Source organism: Ylistrum balloti, unplaced genomic scaffold (genome assembly GCF_031769215.1).
Source record: "Ylistrum balloti isolate Yb309-2 unplaced genomic scaffold, AGI_CSIRO_Ybal_v1 Utg371048, whole genome shotgun sequence".
Classification (NCBI taxonomy): Eukaryota; Metazoa; Mollusca; class Bivalvia; order Pectinida; family Pectinidae; genus Ylistrum; species Ylistrum balloti.
Genome location: NW_026782580.1, coordinates 394865 through 415039, shown reverse-complemented (window position 1 = coordinate 415039; position 20175 = coordinate 394865). Strand labels below are relative to the sequence as shown.

Sequence of the window (20175 nt, the reverse complement as noted above, 5' to 3'; positions counted from 1 at the left end):
CTCTATAGGATTATGACCTAGTAATTGTTTGTATTTCAAAAGGAAAATGTAAGATATATGTTAGCTTATTGCCTTGTAAAGATGATTCAACCAAATGCTTACTGATATACTGCACAGTTGTTTGATTTGATGGGGCTAATATTTCATCTTCATTCCGGTTTGGACATTTTTACAAGTATTAGATTTTGCGAAAGTCAATTAACTGGTGTACCTTTACTAAGGAATAGCTTAGTTTCTATTTACTATAGAAATATTCTATTGATATTTAATTTCGTGCTGCCTTTATTCACTGCAAAAACAGTGAAATTAAATTCCTTGTGAATATTACCAACTATAGAGTGCATGGAGTGCTAAAAAAGGTGATGCGATATGTTCTTTAGCCACTTTTAAGTCATTAAATCTATTCCTGAAAAAAAAACCATATAGCCAGAAGTCCTAACATCACAGAAGTAGTCGGCTGAATTGTAGCTTTCAGATATTTATCAAGAGGAAATTCATTTGTATCAGAAGAAATACTTAAGTCTTCTTGGGGCTCTCTTTAAGATCTTGATATCTCAATTGAAAATGGTTGTCTTAAATCACTTTGAATTTTAATGAAATTTTGATAAAAAAAATCTTGAGGTTCAATCATGTGTAATTGCTGTTTATTTGCCTCTTTGGAAGAAATGAGAAATAAAAAAGATACTGTCAAAAAAATTATAAAGAAATTGTCGGAACTTCAATTTTGCATTATTCTTGATTGTTTAAAAAATGAAGAATTTGTAAAACCACAATTAAGAAAGGAATCTTTGATTTAGAAAATAATTGGATGAGAAATTTACTGTTTCCATTTTGTGGAGAGAATTCCGGGGAAATTGGATGGCACCAAAAGAGCTATGAAGATGGGAGGATCAGAGACGGAGCTAAATAATTGATATTGATTAGGACTGTTATGTAGCGTGTCTGAGATAGGCCTCGAGATAGGACCGTCAGTGTTGCTTGTTGTACACAAGAAAAAATGACCCCAGTTTGATACAGCGCTTGGTGGACTGTCACCACTGGATTAGCCCAGCTTATGAATTAATGGGCCACAATGGCTTAGTCCTAATGACAAACATAAAACTCGGCTTCCAAACATGTTGTGGTATCTCTGTTGTTGGTGTCTTTCCGTAGCTATATATATAGCATTAATCAATGACCTGATCCAGATCTTTTTGTGCACTGTGTTTTTTACCGTTTATTTCCTTTTAGTTGTTTATGTGTACATAATTATTTCAGGAATTTTATTTGAGGACATTTTCAATTTTATATTTTCCTTCAAAACTTAATTATACAAATTGTACTGTACAGATAGCTTGTTATGTTATTTAATCTTATCTGCCAGACAGTCATCCTCTTCAAAAAGATATTTTAGATGTTATAGGATAACATAAGCCTTGAGAAAATATCACAACATGAGTTAACTTTAAGAATATTCAGATATAAAGAATAACGAGGTAGAAATGTTAAATCTAATTAAATGCAAGCTTTTATTCAAGTCAAAGGATGTAAGACCTTGTGATTATGTATGGTTAATATGGGCTAGAGATCTATTAAGGTTTGATTACTGACCTCAGGTCCCTGTGGTTTGATGTGGACTAGAAATCTATTAAGGTTTGATTACTGACCTCAGGTCCCTGTGGTTTGATGTGGACTAGAAATCTATTAAGGTTTGATTACTGACCTCAGGTCCCTGTGGTTTGATATGGACTAGAAATCTACTCAGGTTTCAGTACTGACCTCAGGTCCCTGTGGTTTGATGTGGACTAGAAATCTACTCAGGTATGATTGCTGGGATCCTGTCCCATTGGAATTGTAGAGTAAAAATGTTCTATACTTTGTTATCTCACATCTGTGCGCAGCTTTGTTATCTCATTCCTGTGGATGAGCTTTTTTATCTCACACCTGTGTATCAGCTTTTTTATCTCACACCTGTGTATGAGCTTTGTTATCTCATTCCTGTGGATGAGTTTTGTTATCTCACCTCTTTGTGTGAACTTTGTTATCTCACACCTGTGTATCAGCTTTGTTATCTCATTCCTGTGGATGAGCTTTTTTATCTCACACCTGTGTATCAGCTTTTTTATCTCACACCTGTGTATGAGCTTTGTTATCTCATTCCTGTGGATGAGTTTTGTTATCTCACCTCTTTGTGTGAACTTTGTTATCTCACACCTGTGTATCAGCTTTGTTATCTCATTCCTGTGGATGAGCTTTTTTATCTCACACCTGTGTATCAGCTTTTTTATCTCACACCTGTGTATGAGCTTTGTTATCTCATTCCTGTGGATGAGTTTTGTTTATCTCACCTCTTTGTGTGAACTTTGTTATCTCACACCTGTGGATGAGCTTTGTTATCACACACCTGTGGATGAGCTTTGTTATCACACACCTGTGGAGGAGCTTTGTTATCTCATTCCTGTGTATGAGCTTTCTTATCTCATTCCTGTGTATCAGCTTTGTTATCTCACACCTGTGTATGAAATTTCCTGTGGATGAGCTTTGTTATCCATTCCTGTGGATGAGCTTTGTTATCCACACCTGTGGATGAGCTTTGTTATCTCACACCTGTGGATGAGCTTTGTTATCCATTCCTGTGGATGAGCTTTGTTATCACACACCTGTGGATGAGCTTTGTTATCACACACCTGTGGAGGAGCTTTGTTATCTCATTCCTGTGTATGAGCTTTCTTATCTCATTCCTGTGTATCAGCTTTGTTATCTCATTCCTGTGGATGAGCTTTGTTATCCATTCCTGTGGATGAGCTTTGTTATCACACACCTGTGGATGAGCTTTGTTATCACACACCTGTGGATGGGCTTTGTTATCACACACCTGTGGATGAGCTTTGTTAACTCACTCCTGTGTATAAGCATTCTTATCTCACACCTGTGGATGAGGTTTGTTATCCATTCCCGTGGATGAGGTTTGTTATCACACACCTGTGGATGAGCTTTGTTATCACACACCTGTGGATGAGCTTTGTTATCTCACTCCTGTGTGTGAAATTTGTTATCTCATTCCTGTGTATCAGGTTTGCTATCTCATTCCTGTGTATGAGCTTTGTTATCTTATTCCTGTGGATGAGCTTTTTTATCTCACACCTGTGGATGAGCTTTGTTATCTCACACCTGTGGATGAGCTTTGTTAACTCATTCCTGTGGATGAGCTTTGTTATTTCACACCTGTGGATGAGCTTTGTTATCTCACTCCTGTGGATGAGCTTTGTTATCTCACACCTGTGGATGAGCTTTGTGAAATCTCACACCTGTGGAAGAGCATTGTTAACTCATTCCTGTGGATGGGCTTTGTTATCTCACACCTGTGGATGAGCTTTTTTATCTCACACCTGTGGATGGGCTTTGTTATCTCACACCTGTGGATGAGCTTTGTTATCTCACACATGTGGATGAGCTTTGTTAACTCATTCCTGTGGATGAGCTTTGTTATTTCACACCTGTGGATGAGCTTTGTTATCTCACACCTGTGGATGAGCTTTGTGAAATCTCACACCTGTGGAAGAGCATTGTTAACTCATTCCTGTGGATGGGCTTTGTTATCTCACACCTGTGGATGAGTTTTTTTATCTCACACCTGTGGATGGGCTTTGTTATCTCACACCTGTGGATGAGCTTTGTTATCTCACACATGTGGATGAGCTTTGTTATCTCACACCTGTGGATGAGCTTTGTTGACTCATTCCTGTGGATGAGCTTTGTTAAATCTCACACCTGTGGATGAGCTTTTTTATCTCACACCTGTGGATGGGCTTTGTTATCTCACACCTGTGGATGAGCTTTGTTATCTCACACATGTGGAAGAGCATTGTTAACTCATTCCTGTGGATGAGCTTTGTTATCTCATTCCTGTGGATGAGCTTTGTTATCTCACACCTGTGGATGGGCTTTGTTATCTCACACCTGTGGATGAGCTTTTTTATCTCACACCTGTGGATGAGATTTGTTATCTCATTCCTCCCTATCAGCTGTTGTTTAATTGAAAAATTTGCTTAAGGATAGTTTCCAAATAATTGATTCCGGCAGCTGGAAAATTAATGTTGTCTGGTTCAGTCAGTGTGTATAGAGGGGTTTTTTCATTTCCTTTTTTTCAGCCTTTAAGAGCATATCAAAAATATCTAAAAATTCCATCAATTTCATCCTTTACATTGAAAAGGGTTGAATCTCATTGTACATTGAAGACAAAATTAGTCTGGCAGGCAAATACTGCTTCTGGTTTATGTTGAATGATCTGTCCAAAGGCCCATTGAGATATACAGTGGTACAGTACCCATCATCATTCTTCTGTCCATCCTTGAATGTATTTAACAAAATATTTGTCTAGAATATCCTTGAATGAATGAGGACTTGATTCCATTTGATTTGGAGATCTAGTCCATCAAGGTTTAGCAGGTTGGAAGTACTAAGAAATAAAGGTGGAGATTTAGAAACTCTTTTTTCTGATTAGAAAGGAATTCTGACAAACTGAGATAAAGCATCAATAGAATGAAATGGTCTTAGTTTTGTTTAGAAATAAAGGATCTAGATCATAGGAATGAAAGGTGGGAAGGACTCAGCAAAGGAAATAAAGGTAATTCATCCTTCAGTGTAGGGGTCATGATAGTTCAGTCGGAGAGAGAGAGATGGCTTATATCATTTCAGGTGAAGATCAGAGGTGCAAACTTCAACACTTTCTACCTTGTGTTTTTGGTTGTGTCCTTTGGTGAGACACTACCTAAATTGCTCTAGATGTCGTGCAACAGTCCTCCAGTATGTTGTTTATTGGGGTAGCCACCAGCTACTACAACGAGATTCTGCTGTAGAATGACCCTGGCTGTTTAAAAAGAAACCCACCAACCAAACAAAGCCTTCTTAGGTAATGATATTTGAATAAGATTTGGTTGGCATCAATGGATGAAGAGAAAATGAAAGTCCAAGCTTTCTTATCAACAGATAAGACAGTGCAGAGCTTAATAGGGAAATATTTAGAGTTCAGCTAAAGAAAAAAATTTGATCAGGTTGGGTTTCGGACATCCTCGATAACGTAATTCATTGTGTAGTATAGAGAGATGATATGACCCAAAAGTCTGAAAGTACAGCCAACAAAACTGGTGGATTCCTTACCATCTTGTCCACTACATAGGTCAGTGCTAGTACGCTCCACACTGGCCATTTATCTGATGAAGGTGACTGTGTAGTCATCATCACATCACACTCAAATTCTCTTCTGGTTGGGTTACAAGATGAAGGTGATCATGTAGTCATTGTAATGTCACATTCAATTTCTCGTTTGGTTATGTTATAAGATGAAGGTGACCTTGTAGTCATCGTAATGTCACATTCAATTTCTCATTTGGTTGTGTTATAAAAGCGTCTATCCTACTGATATTACCAACCTGAAGAAAATTTTCCGAAATAGCAATATCATGTAACTCATCGTCTACATTCATTATCACCAAAGATATTTTGTCCAGCAATTGCTACTATGAATATGAATAATTAAGTTAAGGGACACTGGCCACTACAATCAGTTTATTAAAGATGTATACTTAAAACAGACAAAAAATAATAATATCATGATGTCAGTAGCTGAGATCGAATGTGTGACACCTCCCACCACCCCCCCATCCCCCCCATCCCCCCCTATCCCCCCCAAGGATAGGATTAACGTTACATCTGATCAGTTGGTTCAGTTGCCTAAATGTTGGTACGTGTGTGTGCATTGCGCCAAAATTGAACTTGAAGCTGGAGAAACCCTCATGTTTTAGTGCATATTGTTTCAGGTAGCAACTTTGATGGTCTGTAAAAAAACACTTTACACATGTCCATGATATTTTTTCTAATAGGTATTTGGATGTAGCTTGAGATTACCCATCCACATTCATCGAAATAGGAATTTCATTGTTTCATTTTATTGTTGGTCACATTTAGGTTGTATCAGGCGGTTACACGCCATACCTCTTTGCCAAAAGTGTTAATGCATTAAATTTCATTGTGCCAATTCAAGTATGTTCACAGAAGCATGTGGTATTTTGATCGTCGTTGATTTAATAATCATATATATGAAGAAGTATTCAAGAAAGACTGGATTTGTATTAATTAGCACATGTTTTAAGGATTGTAAAATATTCGTAATCATACCATCAAATGGGAAAGATTTTGAGATTTGGAAATATGGACAACTTTCTCGTTGCAGGAGTAGGGTGTAGAAACATTTCATTTCCTAATGATGTAGCCCTATGTGTCTGTATTCTACCGGTGCAATTTTTATGTTCGTTTCCTGATCCATTATCAAAGGCCCCGACAAATTATGGTGACATTTGTCCATGTCACAGGATCTTAGAAGGGCAAAGCTAATTAGAAGTCAACAGTTCTATTGCCCTTCAGCGTGTTAATAAGCTTAGTTTTGGCAACAGTAATGAAGAAAACAACATCAGGCTTCCTGACTTGTTGGAAAGATATTCCTAGCTTAATTGGGAAATAACAATCATGGGCTTCAAGGATGATGGTAAAGGTTTTAGGGATGCAGCAATTTTAGACCCCAGCATAAGAGCCGGCAATAATGAGCTTCAAGGCTGATGGTGAAGGGGATAGGAACATAACAATCTCAAGGCTGATAGAGAAGGGGATAGGAACATAACAATCTCAAGGCTGATAGAGAAGGGATATGAACTCAACAATTTTTAAGGATAATAGTGAAGGGATAGGAACACAACAACCTTTAGAATGATGCTACAGGGCACAGGAAATTAACTATCGTAAGGATGATAGTGAAGGGATAGGAACACAACAACCTTAAGAATGATGCTACAGGGCACAGGAAAACATCTATCGTAAGGATGATAGTGAAGGGATAGGAACACAACAATCTATATATCTTAAACTTCTTCTTCAGTTCCAAAGCTGAAAAATAACCCTTCTCCTTGCTGAAAGTTTTTGTAGACGTATTACCATTAAGGCCTGTAGACCACTTGTTATAGGGTTAGAACTCCTGCGCTCAGGGCCTTGGCTGTATCCTAGGTCTTACTCAGTGACTCCTCTTTACACGGAGGTCATGCCTCTGGGCAAGGTCAGACCTCCTTTACATATTGTTACCTTAGGTCCATGGCTACTTATGGATGGTGGTTACTCTTTGAGACCGTTGGTGGTGGCTCAGTCTCTTGCTTTGTCTCCGAAGTCGGGTTGTCTGTGTGTTTTATGTATGTTGGCCAGCATCTCTCTGGGTTGTTTCCTTGTTTTCCTAGGAGAGCAGTCTACCTATTAATCTTTGAGGTTCATTGGAGTCTTCCTTCTCCGGTTTCTTGAGTAGGTATTCATGTTTTCTTGGCCTCATCGTACAGGATTTCCAAGCATCCACTTCTGTAAGACAAATTCACATGCTGAAGTTATGGGTTGTATTACTGAAATAAAATTGAGATTTTTCATGTATAACCATTTAAATCATTAAGTTGAGAGAAACCATGCCTCACAATCTATGGAATACTGGTTGAATTTTTATAAAGCATCGTTCAAGTATTTTAGAATAAACAACTCTCAGTTGTATAAGAATTTATATTTTTTTTTACATTTGTAATAGCATTATGCATGTTGTACAATTTAATACTTACATTTACTTCAATCCTTTATCAAAAATGATATAAAATTTGATTAAGAATTTTCCTTAGAAACTAACAAATCTGTACATCAAATATTGAGAAGGTAGGATTTCTCATTGTCTTATTTCCATAAATGTCTTATTTTGACTTCATCATGTGGTTGTTGTAATTACAGTATCATTACAATATACCCAGGTAGTACATACAGGAAGGATGTAACAACACAATGCTATGATAGCTGTCCATGACAACATGAAGGTGTTTTCTCAGGATACATCTGTGTGGGCAGAAAAACATGAAGGCTCTGTAACAAATGCCAACGGTCATGACATTTCCTGTAAAACTGACCTCCGCTGTCCTTTACAAATGTTTTTATACATTGTACTGTTGTATATATTGAAGTTTTTTCCTGGAAAGATGTTGTATTTAATGCAAGTGAAAATGTACTTATTCAAATAACAAATCAAGGTTTGTCACGTGTTAGGTTATTAAATCTGATTTCTATGGTAACATGAATTTTACAGACTGTTTTGCTCTGTCACACACATTGAAAGTCATTTCATGGCCTTGTCCATTCTTTGATAATTATAAGAGTTGTTAGAGAGACATAGCCTTTTCAATCTATGTTTATAGAAAGTTGTCCACCATGACTTGAGGTGGACCACTTTGTAATGGATCAAACATATAGATAGCAATGTCATCTACACCTCAATGTTAATCATTAGTAATCATGTGATGTTACAGACAGCTCATATCATAATGGTATAAGCTGTTCTGGTATTTTTAATGCCATAAAATTGTCACCATCTTATTACTGTTACCTTTCATGTAAGTGGACCATGTATTTAACCATTTACCTCCAGTAGAAAGTTAAGTTAGTTGTCTCCCCCCCCCCCCTCCCCAACCCACTCCCCACCCATCCTTATCGACCTTATTTTATCTTAGGCACAAAATTCAAGGTCACCTCAACCATTTACAGTATATTGTCAAAAATGCATTAGTTTTCTCGGAAGTTCTGCACAATCAATGACTTTTGTACATTTATAGTTCATAGGTGAAGATGTTACGTAAATGTGTTAGCCGAGAATTGGTCAAAATCTCAGAGCCCTCATGGGACCTTATGATTTCAGTAACCATTTGGTCTCCTATGATTTTAATATGGATATTTAGTCTGGTATATTGTAGATCAGAATATACACTGTCTCCAAGGAGATTTAAGCACATCTAGATGATTGCTCAAAGTGTAGACTGATATCAAACCAACACCATCGTCGACAATTTTTCCGAAGATTGGGTTGGAGATTATTGCCTTTCTTATTAACTATCAAGAACATGCTGAAAGTACTGTCAACTTATAGACATAGGTAAAACAATTTCCAGCCTATCAATGGAAACCAAATTGGATAACTCTCTTGTAATACTAGTCAAACAGTAGGTTTTATTTTGGTTTGTATGAAGGAAAGAATATAGATCCCACTAAACTTAACATTGGATGACGCGGCAAAGCCAGAGGCCCAGGAAATTCCTGACAGGTTTGATGTCTTAGATACTGCAAGTACAAAACTGGAGGCGAAAATTAGATAAGGTTTTATTTAATTACCATCGAAGCAACATAACAACATTTGATGAAGGGAAAAGAAATAGAAGGACAAACTGTCCCGCAGGCATCTCCAAGTCGAAATCAATGGCTTTCTGAACAGGCAAACTAATTATTGCCTTTCTTTCATTCTTACAATATAGATCTCAAAGCAACAACACAATTTACTGGAAAAATTCTTAAATTCTCTTTCTGTCGATCAGTGTCGGTCTTTTCTATCTGTTTGCCTGTCTGATCACCATCACCCACCTAAAAATTTAGATAAAAAGGCCTATAGTTTCCTTTTCTGTCAGGTATCCTTATCAAACTTCACACTCTTGTAAAGCATCAAATTTTCATAACATCTTGGACAAGTTCGAATTTTAGAGGTGTTTAGTTAATATTAGAGTGACCATTAGTCTTTAGAAAATTGCTGTCAGCACTCTACCGTCTTCATTCCTTGAAGGATTCTCATAAAACTTCATACACTTATAAAGCAGAAAAACGTCTTCGATAATTTTTAGTTTCAGTATTGTTGGATGAAGGTCAAGGTTACTGGTTTTTAAAAGCTATAGTGTTCTAGCTGTTCAGGGATTGAAGGATTCTCATCAAACTTCCCACATTCATAAAGCATCAAAATATCTTGGACAAGTGTGATTTACAGGATCGTTGAGTTAAGGTCAATGTGACTTTTTTTAGAAAATCTTCAGTACTCGAACAACTGCATTCCTTATGGGATTTTTTTTATCAAACCTCACACAAATGACCATAACACATTATTACTCATTGGTGATTGAACAGTATTATTAGATTGTCATAATTACTTCTCATTTTGTTGTATATTTGTAATGAACTTATTGTCTCCAGTTAGAGAAATTCTTCTGGAGCCAACTACCTGCTTAGTTCATATGTGTTGTTGTTGTTCATCTCTTGGAATCAAGAGGATACCTAGTAGTGTACAGAGTCCTCCTAAAAAACAGTAAAGAAATAAAAAACAAGGGCAACAACTCTTTGAACCATGCTTTCGAGCAATATATGATAAATTCTTTTAAAGATGGTTGCCACCAGTTGTAGAAGAAAGCAGAATAAACTGCTTGTAAACCTGACTTAAAGAGTTGCCTCCCTCTTTTTTTTTTTGATAGAAAAACACAGGAAGATTTTTTTGTAGATCTGGTTTAAAGTTTCATGTCCATGTTTAAAAGAAATCAATACTTTTACCCAACTATGAACCTCCTTGACAATTTCATTCCATAAGTATTTCTGTGAATTTTATAATTTCATTATTTTGTTTAAGTTATAAAACCAAAACAGACAACTTTTATATGGGCAAAAGTTGATACAATATTAGGATATGTGTGAAGAACACAGAGATGAGGTGTGAGTTTATTGGTTCACCGCACCAGGTACAGAAATGCTGTCAGTTTGTAATTACATTTCTTGATGAATATGTCATGATCAGCACTTCACTTCAAGGCAACTCTTATTCATGTCTCGATGTTAAATGTTATCCTCCTAGGAAAGTGAGTAAGATTTGAAACTAGTTTGATTATAATAATTGTTTCGCTGCTTAATTGAAGGTAAGACTGCATTGTTTACAAAGAGAAGACTTTTTCCTTAACACTATAAAGAAAGATGTTTCATCCAAACATAGGTTCTCTTTTCTGTTCATTTGAAGAAAATATCAGGTGGTTTTTGTTTTCTTAACTGTACTGCACCAAAGGAATATTTTCCATTTTACATGCTCTCAAAGAAAGATTAATATCTTTGTTTTCCTAACTGTACTGCACCAAAGAGATATTTTCCATTTTACATGCTCTCAAGGAAAGATTAATGTTCTATACTGTTAATTAACCAAGGAGATATGTTTACTGTGTACTCAGAATTTGTTACTTAGTGTGATACCTGTAATTCATTTTAACGTTTTTGGATTATCAGAAAAAAATTGAGATAGAAACTTTTCTGTAAAATGTTGACTAGGCTTTATCCATTGTGGGTTCTGATGCACTCTATTGATTGACACTTACAGACTAGAAAGTAGGTCCATCATTTACCATTATATCAGTTTAAATGCCAGCCAATGTTAATCTGTTTTATTATTGATACCTGAACCAGCGTGTGCGAACTTTATGATGATATTAATTGTGTTTTGGTTCTTTATTACTGGCTGTTATGAATTTTTTTCCTTTTTTTTGTTACTTTTACCATAAGAACGAGGTGATATTTTAGGACATACTCATTCCTACACAGTTTCATTCCAGCATAAATGAAACTCCTCCTCTCTCTTCATGGATTTGTTTTTTTCCGAGGGATTTTTTCAGACTTAATTTGGACATACACATTCTACATAGCGTTGTATAAAGGTGTTTAAGACTTTGAATTAAAATGCTGATGACTTTCTACAGGCTCTTTTAGACATTTGACTAACACATAGAGGACTATTTTAGAAAAATCTTTTAGACTTTCGACTTACAGTCAGATGATAAATCTAAAGGGAGCTTTTAGACTTTCGACTAACACACAGAGGATTATTTTAGAAAGATCTTTAAGACTCAGGAATAATGAGCAGATGATAGAAAAACTTCGTGATGGCTATATGAGAGCATAATCGGAGAAGCTTATCTTTTGAATGACATACAGATGGACAATATTTAGTGAATACAGCCAGAAGGACCTGTCGTTACTTTACATGCTAAAACACAAATCTAGCCAACTAGGTCCCAGGGTTTATTCTTTGAAATAACAGTTGATTAAGGTCCAAGGTATATTTGCAAAATTATAATTCATTCAGAAAAGCATGAGGAAGGAACAGGATGTGCTCAGTAAAAGAGGTCTGTATGGTCAGGTCTAAGTTTGTCATTGTAATTGCACAGCATTGAGCTAACATTACTTTTCACTTTGATTCTTCTGTTTCATGGGGCTACAGTTAATAAATATGGCTTTTATTGATGGCAGAATGTTGGGTCAGCTTATTTGTTGTCATGTGAGACAAAGCAAGCTGTCAAGACTAAAACCAATCAGGTTGTAGTCGGCTGGAGTTGATTACACTGGATTACAGCACTTAGGCTTCAGTATCACCCAGTCAGGAGGCAACAGGCTTCCATATCGGTCAGGACACCACCATCCATTCCTTTGTCCATCCATCTGTCCAAGCCTCGGAAAAAGTTGTTGATAGGTTATGGAAGAGTCAGTGTCCTCGATGATTGGACCTAATGGTATCCACTGTCAGTGAAATGTAACTGGATGGCTAGAGCAATAACGAGGATTTATTTTCCCCATAATTACAATATCACGGTTTTCTCAAAAATTGGGGTCTTGGTACAGTGGTCGCTATGATTAGGGCCTTAAGGCACTGGATATGTAGTTACTAGAATTAGGGACTTCGATGAAGTGATATGTGGTCACTAGAAGTAGGGATTTTATATATATATATAGGGACATGTGGCAACTGGAATAAGATACTTCAAGGACATGTGATCACTTAAATTAGGGATTTAAGACCTAGGGACATGTGGACACTGGAATTAGGAATTAGGGACTTTGGAAACAGGGATATGTGCTCACTGGAATTAGGGACTTTAGACACAAGGACATATGTTCAAAAACATAGGGACGTGGTCCAGTGATTAAGTTCTGGTTGTAGGGACAAATGGTCACATAGAATTAGGCTCTGTTCACAGAGGTAAGTAGTCACTGTGAAAATGTGGTTACTTGAATTAGAAAACTATGAAAAGAGGAGGGGAGAAAGGTACATCCAAGTATGAATTTTGATCCCATATTAGAAAGCTATTAGGTAAGAATATGGTTGAATCTCATTGTAGGCATTGTCAGTAAAATAGGAATTAAATCTTGAATTTAAAATGAGAATGTTCTTTTCCAGTCATATGCAAAAAAAGAAAAAAAAAGAAAGGAATGAGAGAAAGTTTCTGAAAGTGATGAGATGCCAAGTTGAATCAAAATCACTTGCAGTTTGTATTTGTGAAGGGCATTTGAGGAAGGCAGGGAGTATTTGTGAAGGGCATTTGAGGAAGGCAGGGAATATTTGTGAAGGGCATATGATAGAGTATTTGAGGAAGGCAGGGAGTATTTGTGAAGGGCATTTGAGGAAGGCAGGGAGTATTTGTGAAGGGCATTTGAGGAAGGCAGGGAATATTTGTGAAGGGCATATGATAGAGTATTTGAGGAAGGCAGGGAGTATTTGTGAAGGGCATTTGAGGAAGGCAGGGAATATTTGTGAAGGGCATATGATAGAGTATTTGAGGTAGGCAGGGAGTATTTGTGAAGGGCATATGATAGAGTATTTGAGGTAGGCAGGGAGTATTTGTGAAGGGCATATGATAGAGTATTTGTGAAAGGAAAGGAGTACTGTATTTTCCTGATTATACGTGCGTCGGGCTTGCAGCTCATGTACAGGTTCGGCTTATTTGTGGAGAAAAAAATTGGCAGGATGAAAAAACAAAAAATTGTAGCATATCAGTACACCAGTACAAGACGGAACTGACAGTTTTTTTCGTGAGTTTTTTCATAAGTATGTGTTTGTGAATGAAACAGATCGTCAGGAACTGTCATATGCAATCGTATACAGGATAACTTGAATATTGAAATGAAAATAACATTCTCATTGATTTAATTAATCATACCTTTCAATATAAAAAATAATCTTCTGGACTTTCACAGTTACTTAGAAGCCATATTGCGGATGTTTACAATAGCCTTTTGCATCCTGGGATTGATAGATCAATTGATTATAGGTCTAATTCTAGAATGACCACCATGCTTGTTTATGATATGAATGGCTTCATGCAACTTACAAGAAGAAATAATATGGGACTATAAGAATTTGGTTAGCATGCAAGGGCCTTCGTTAATATTTAACAGTACTGACACCGATGGAGAGATTGTGTAGTAAGTCGTATGTAACATCAGACCCTATATCTGTGTGTAGACAATCTGTAAAGGCACCCAAGCCAAACATGTTGGATATTTACTATTTCATATTTTTTTTAAAACGTCAATAAAATAAAGGATTATGTGTATAATTTGCAAACTTTATTAAAGGTTTCACTGATGATCTGATAATAACCCTCCATTGTCTGTTATATCAACGACTTCGTAAAATCTACCTTCCGTTATCTGTTAAGGCTATATCAAACATCAACAGTAGTGGTCACCATATTGTAAGAAAGGGTGCTGCTTATATCCAGGAAAATATGGTATTTGGGCAGGGAGAATTTGGGATGGGAAGAAGTTGCTAGGAGTATTTGTAGAGGGCAGCTTGAATTTGTGGAGAGCATGGTGATCTTCTAATGGTTTGTAGGGAGATATTCTGATGGTGGTAAGTGAGATATTCTGATGTTTGGTGGGGAGATATCCAGATGGTGGTTAGTGAGATATTCTGATGTTTGGTGGGGAGATATCCAGATGGTGGTTAGTGAGATATTCTGATGTTTGGTGGGGAGATATCCAGATGGTGGTTAGTGAGATATTCTGATGTTTGGTGGGGAGATATCCAGATGGTGGTTAGTGAGATATTCTGATGGTTCGTGGGGAGATATTCTGATGGTATTTTATGGGGAGATATTGTGATGGTAATTTTGGGAGATATTGTGATGGTAATTTAGGGAGATATACTGATGGTAATTTAGGGAGATATTGTGATGGTATTTTAGGGAGATATACTGATGGTAATTTAGGGAGATATACTGATGGTATTTTAGGGAGATATACTGATGGTAATTTAGGGAGATATACTGATGGTAATTTAGGGAGATATACTGATGGTAATTTAGGGAGATATACTGATGGTAATTTAGGGAGATATACTGATGGCATTTTAGGGAGATATACTGATGGTAATTTAGGGAGATATACTGATGGTTTTTTAGGGAGGTAATTAGGGAGATATACTGATGGTATTTTAGGGAGATATTGTGATTGTTGCTATGGTGTCCCTCTGATGGTGTCTCCTTAATGAACACAGATAGAAATAGACCATTGATCTTGATGAGAAGTGAGATGATAGATTATGACGGATCTGTTGTTATTGGGAGCAGGGTATTCGGGCAGCTGGCAGAGTATCTAGTAATCAGTCATAATAATGTATTATTGTAGTATAGCTAGAGTATATATAATTACTGTGATAAGTTCCCTTATTCTGAGATCTGTGGATCATCATAACCAAACTTAAACATGTACAAAAGTGTGTATAAAGGAAGGAAAGTGACATCCACCTGAAGATTTGTTTCCACTGTGCTCTTTTATTCCATGTTTGAATACAGAAACCTTTACTTAATCTATAACTGATGGAGTTTATTGTTTTGGTTATACAGAAATGCCAGACTCTTAATGACAAAAGAAAAAAATGCCTTCCTTTAGTGGTTGTTTGAGTGATAATATTGATCAAAATTGTGTATAAATATACTCCTGGGACCTTTTGAGTTGCAAACACATTTAAAATTTTCCAAGGTGATAAACAGAGTAAGATTTTGCCATAGTCAAACCGACTCCTATATAAATTCAGACTCCTTTAAGAAATGGCCATCCAGTTGATATTGGTAGAAACCCAATGATTGTGTTGTATTTAAATTATCATTTAAATTCAGGATGATAATAGAATCATTGGGGAATTATACCTAAAATGCTTATAAAATGTCAGAAGATGTCATACGTTTAAGGATTTTAGACAACCCATGATATGAAAATTACAGCTATCTAGTGAAATAATGAGTATATATTTGTGTTATCTATTCACATGAAGTCATGAGCTCTTTGTTGTATCCTTGAATACAGGAGCTATTTGTTTTATTTCTAGATATACCTGTAAAGCCAGGCAGTGTTTATTGTAGTTCTTCATATAATTGTGAAGTTCTAAGCAATTTGTTGAATTCCTTTATATACTTGTGAAGCCAGGAGCTTTTGCTTAATTCCTTCATATACCTGTAAAGCCAGGAGCTATTTGTTAATTTCTTCTTTCACCGCATGAAGAGCAGGGGTTTTTATATTTGTGGTGTCCTTGTAGTAGCAGGTGGCAGCCTCATAGAACAAAATACGCAAGGCCCATCACATATGATCTAGAGCGATTTAGGGTAAAGTGTCTTGCTGAAGGACACATCCATGTCAACACCTGCATCATGTACCATGTATGTAATGTGGATCTTCCCCCATGCTCTGTTGACTAAGCTATCATGGCCCGCTCCAGTATCTTTTAGTAGTATCTTGTCAATGTAAGCTTTATAAAAGCCTGAGGGGTGTGTGTGTGTTTGACGGTGTGTGTGCATGCGTGCGCGTGCATGTTTGTGCGTGTGCGTATGTGTATGTCCACCGTTATGCTTTGGTTTCGAGTATGGTTGCTGCTCTCTTAGACAATATACATACTCATTACTCTGATTACATGATTAGATTACATGTTATAGAAGAGAAATTGGATTGTTTGTCCATAGAGCTTCATTTAACAAAACTGATTTGATCTTTTAGATCTGTTGACAAAGTCATATTGCTGTAACCCAATAAAAGTTCACATATACCATATTTACCATGAGGAAAGGGCATCACTTCAAATGAAAAGTAGAATAGAAAAGGTATTGTTTACCATATCAAGTCTAATAAAACTAGTATAAATATAAATATGTGTTTAATTCATCCACAAAATCAAGTGTGCATGAAATAGATTTTTTTGTTTGTTAAAAAACCATGAAAATATATCTCCACAAAAAAGCATGTGATTACAGTAAATATTAAAAAACTTTTCTTCATTCATTTGAAATACAATATTGTTCCTATTCCATGTAGAGAGTCACCTGTAGGATAACTCTTGTGTGGTGGTAAATCGTTTCATGTCACAAGTTTTACTAGGTAATGGAGCCAGTTAAATAGATATTTGTGAGTGTCGTCACATATTAGAACCAGTTGAAATACACAATAGAGCAATTCCTATTCTGACTTCATGAAGATTTATAAAAGTAAAAGCAATGTAATTTGTGTTTTTTTCATTATCACTTTTTCAGAAAAGAAGGTTACGATGATCATGATACATCACAACATTTGACATTCAAAGTCAGGTGAATTTCATTGACCTTCTAGTTATTTCTGAAATTCAATTTTTCATGATGTGTCATGGCCAAAAAGGTTGTTGAAGTCAATAGAAGTTGCCAGATGGGATAATTATGCAAATGAAAAATATGCAGATAGAATATCATGGTTATACTGTGGTATATTCTAAATGCAGATTGTGTTTTCTTGTGTTTACTGTTGATTTGATTGTCCAGTAAAAAATATATTGACCTTTTCTCTGTAGATTGTCTGATGAAGTGCTGTGCTGGTGTATGCTTTTGTTTTTTGTTTTTTTTAACATGTGGACTGTTTCTTAAGATCACATTTTTTCCCTTCATTATTTGTTTTATTTCAAAGTGAAAAAAATACATGGAAATAAGTTGTACTACTTTGTCATTTATTTATTAGGTTCTTGTATTGCATCAAATACGGTACACACAGTTGGCATCTGTGTGGTCATTTGATAGTGATGTTACATCAGAAAATCATGTGACAGTGATATTATATGAGAGATCAAACAACAAACACTGCAGATTAATAAATCCAAATTATCATTACTAAATTACGTAGGAGTAAAATTACATTGGGCAGGATTTCATTGCCTTAATTAATCATTTGATATGTTATTAATGAATCTGTTGTCATTATGATTGTGTCTTGCATAAAGGTTCTGGTGTCATCTTTCCTAAAGAGAAATAAAATTCTCCTCATACAATACTGTCTTATTTGCCGGTCATGATGGCAGATACATTTTAAAAACCAGTCACATTTATTGGAGTTTTATGGGGGCCAGGTTTTATTAGTGACAGGGTGCCCTTTAGGAATCACTGTCTGTCTACAATACTTTTCCGGCTGATAACTGTAATTCTTATTGACTGATTTACATGATTTTTTTTGTGAACTGAACATCCTGACCAATACATGCTGAGATTTGAAAAGCAAGGTCAAAAGTCAAGGTCATTTGGTACAGAGGTCAATGTCAAATTTTGTATCTTTTCATAGGTAATCATTTTGTTATGACACTTAAAGAAGAAAAGTTGGTCATGATGTCAAGTTTGTCAACTGACTGTCAAGGTCAAAAGGTCAAATGTCAGTGTCAGTAGGTCATATTTTGTAACATTTCAAGATGAACATTTTGTTATGACATTATGAAGCAAAATACTATGATATCATATAATTTAAGTCCAACCAAAATGTATGACTTAATGGATGTAGAGAGGAAAATCATGGATGGATTGGAAGGATTGTGGTGGATAAGAATGATTGTGGTATGATGGGAAGGATTGTGGGTGGATGGGAAGGATTGATGTGGAAGGGAAGGGTTGTGGGTGGATGGGAAGGATTGATGTGGAAGGGAAGGATTGTGGGTGGATGGGAAGGATTGATGTGGAAGGGAAGGGTTGTGGGTGGATGGGAAGGATTGATGTGGAAGGGAAGGATTGTGGGTGGATGTGAAGGATTGATGTGGAAGGGAAAGGTTGTGGGTGGATGGGAAGGATTGATGTGGAAGGGAAGGATTGTGGGTGGATGGGAAGGATTGATGTGGAAGGGAAGGATTGTGGGTGGATGGGAAGGATTGATGTGGAAGGGAAGGATTGTGGGTGGATGGGAAGGATTGATGTGGAAGGGAAGGGTTGTGGGTGGATGGGAAGGATTGATGTGGAAGGGAAGGATTGTGGGTGGATGGGAAGGATTGATGTGGAAGGGAAGGATTGTGGTTGGATGGGAAGGATTGATGTGGAAGGGAAGGATTGTGGGTGGATGGGAAGGATTGATGTGGAAGGGAAGGATTGTGGGTGGATGGGAAGGATTGATGTGGAAGGGAAGGGTTGTGGGTGGATGGGAAGGATTGATGTGGAAGGGAAGGATTGTGGGTGGATGGGAAGGATTGATGTGGAAGGGAAGGGTTGTGGGTGGATGGGAAGGATTGATGTGGAAGGGAAGGATTGTGGGTGGATGGGAAGGATTGATGTGGAAGGGAAGGGTTGTGGGTGGATGGGAAGGATTGATGTGGAAGGGAAGGGTTGTGGGTGGATGGGAAGGATTGATGTGGAAGGGAAGGATTGTGGGTGGATGGGAAAGATCAAGGTGGATGGATGGTAAAGATTGTGGTATGATGGGAAGGATTATTGGTAGATGGAAAGGATAGTGTGTGGATGGGGAGTATTGTGGGTGGATGGGAAGGATTGATGTGGAAGGGAAGGGTTGTGGGTGGATGGGAAGGATTGATGTGGAAGGGAAGGATTGTGGGTGGATGGGAAGGATTGATGTGGAAGGGAAGGATTGTGGGTGGATGGGAAGGATTGATGTGGAAGGGAAGGATTGTGGGTGGATGGGAAGGATTGATGTGGAAGGGAAGGGTTGTGGGTGGATGGGAAGGATTGATGTGGAAGGGAAGGGTTGTGGGTGGATGGGAAGGATTGATGTGGAAGGGAAGGATTGTGGGTGGATGGGAAGGATTGATGTGGAAGGGAAGGGTTGTGGGTGGATGGGAAGGATTGATGTGGAAGGGAAGGATTGTGGGTGGATGGGAAGGATTGATGTGGAAGGGAAGGATTGTGGGTGGGTGGGAAGGATTGATGTGGAAGGGAAGGTATGTGGGTGGATGGGAAGGATTGATGTGGAAGGGAAGGATTGTGGGTGGATGGGAAGGATTGATGTGGAAGGGAAGGATTGTGGGTGGATGGGAAGGATTGATGTGGAAGGGAAGGATTGTGGGTGGATGGGAAGGATTGATGTGGAAGGGAAGGGTTGTGGGTGGATGGGAAGGATTGATGTGGAAGGGAAGGATTGTGGGTGGATGGGAAGGATTGATGTGGAAGGGAAGGATTGTGGGTGGATGGGAAGGATTGATGTGGAAGGGAAGGATTGTGGGTGGATGGGAAGGATTGATGTGGAAGGGAAGGATTGTGGGTGGATGGGAAGGATTGATGTGGAAGGGAA

General features: G+C 37.3%; 1 protein-coding gene across 1 annotated transcript in view; it reads left to right on the top strand.

Annotated features, from left to right (window-relative positions):
• LOC132560319 (calcium/calmodulin-dependent protein kinase type 1-like) overlaps positions 1-20175 on the top strand; it is a 97173-nt gene that overhangs the window by 38440 nt on the left and 38558 nt on the right. The gene's annotated exons all lie outside the window — the stretch shown is intronic.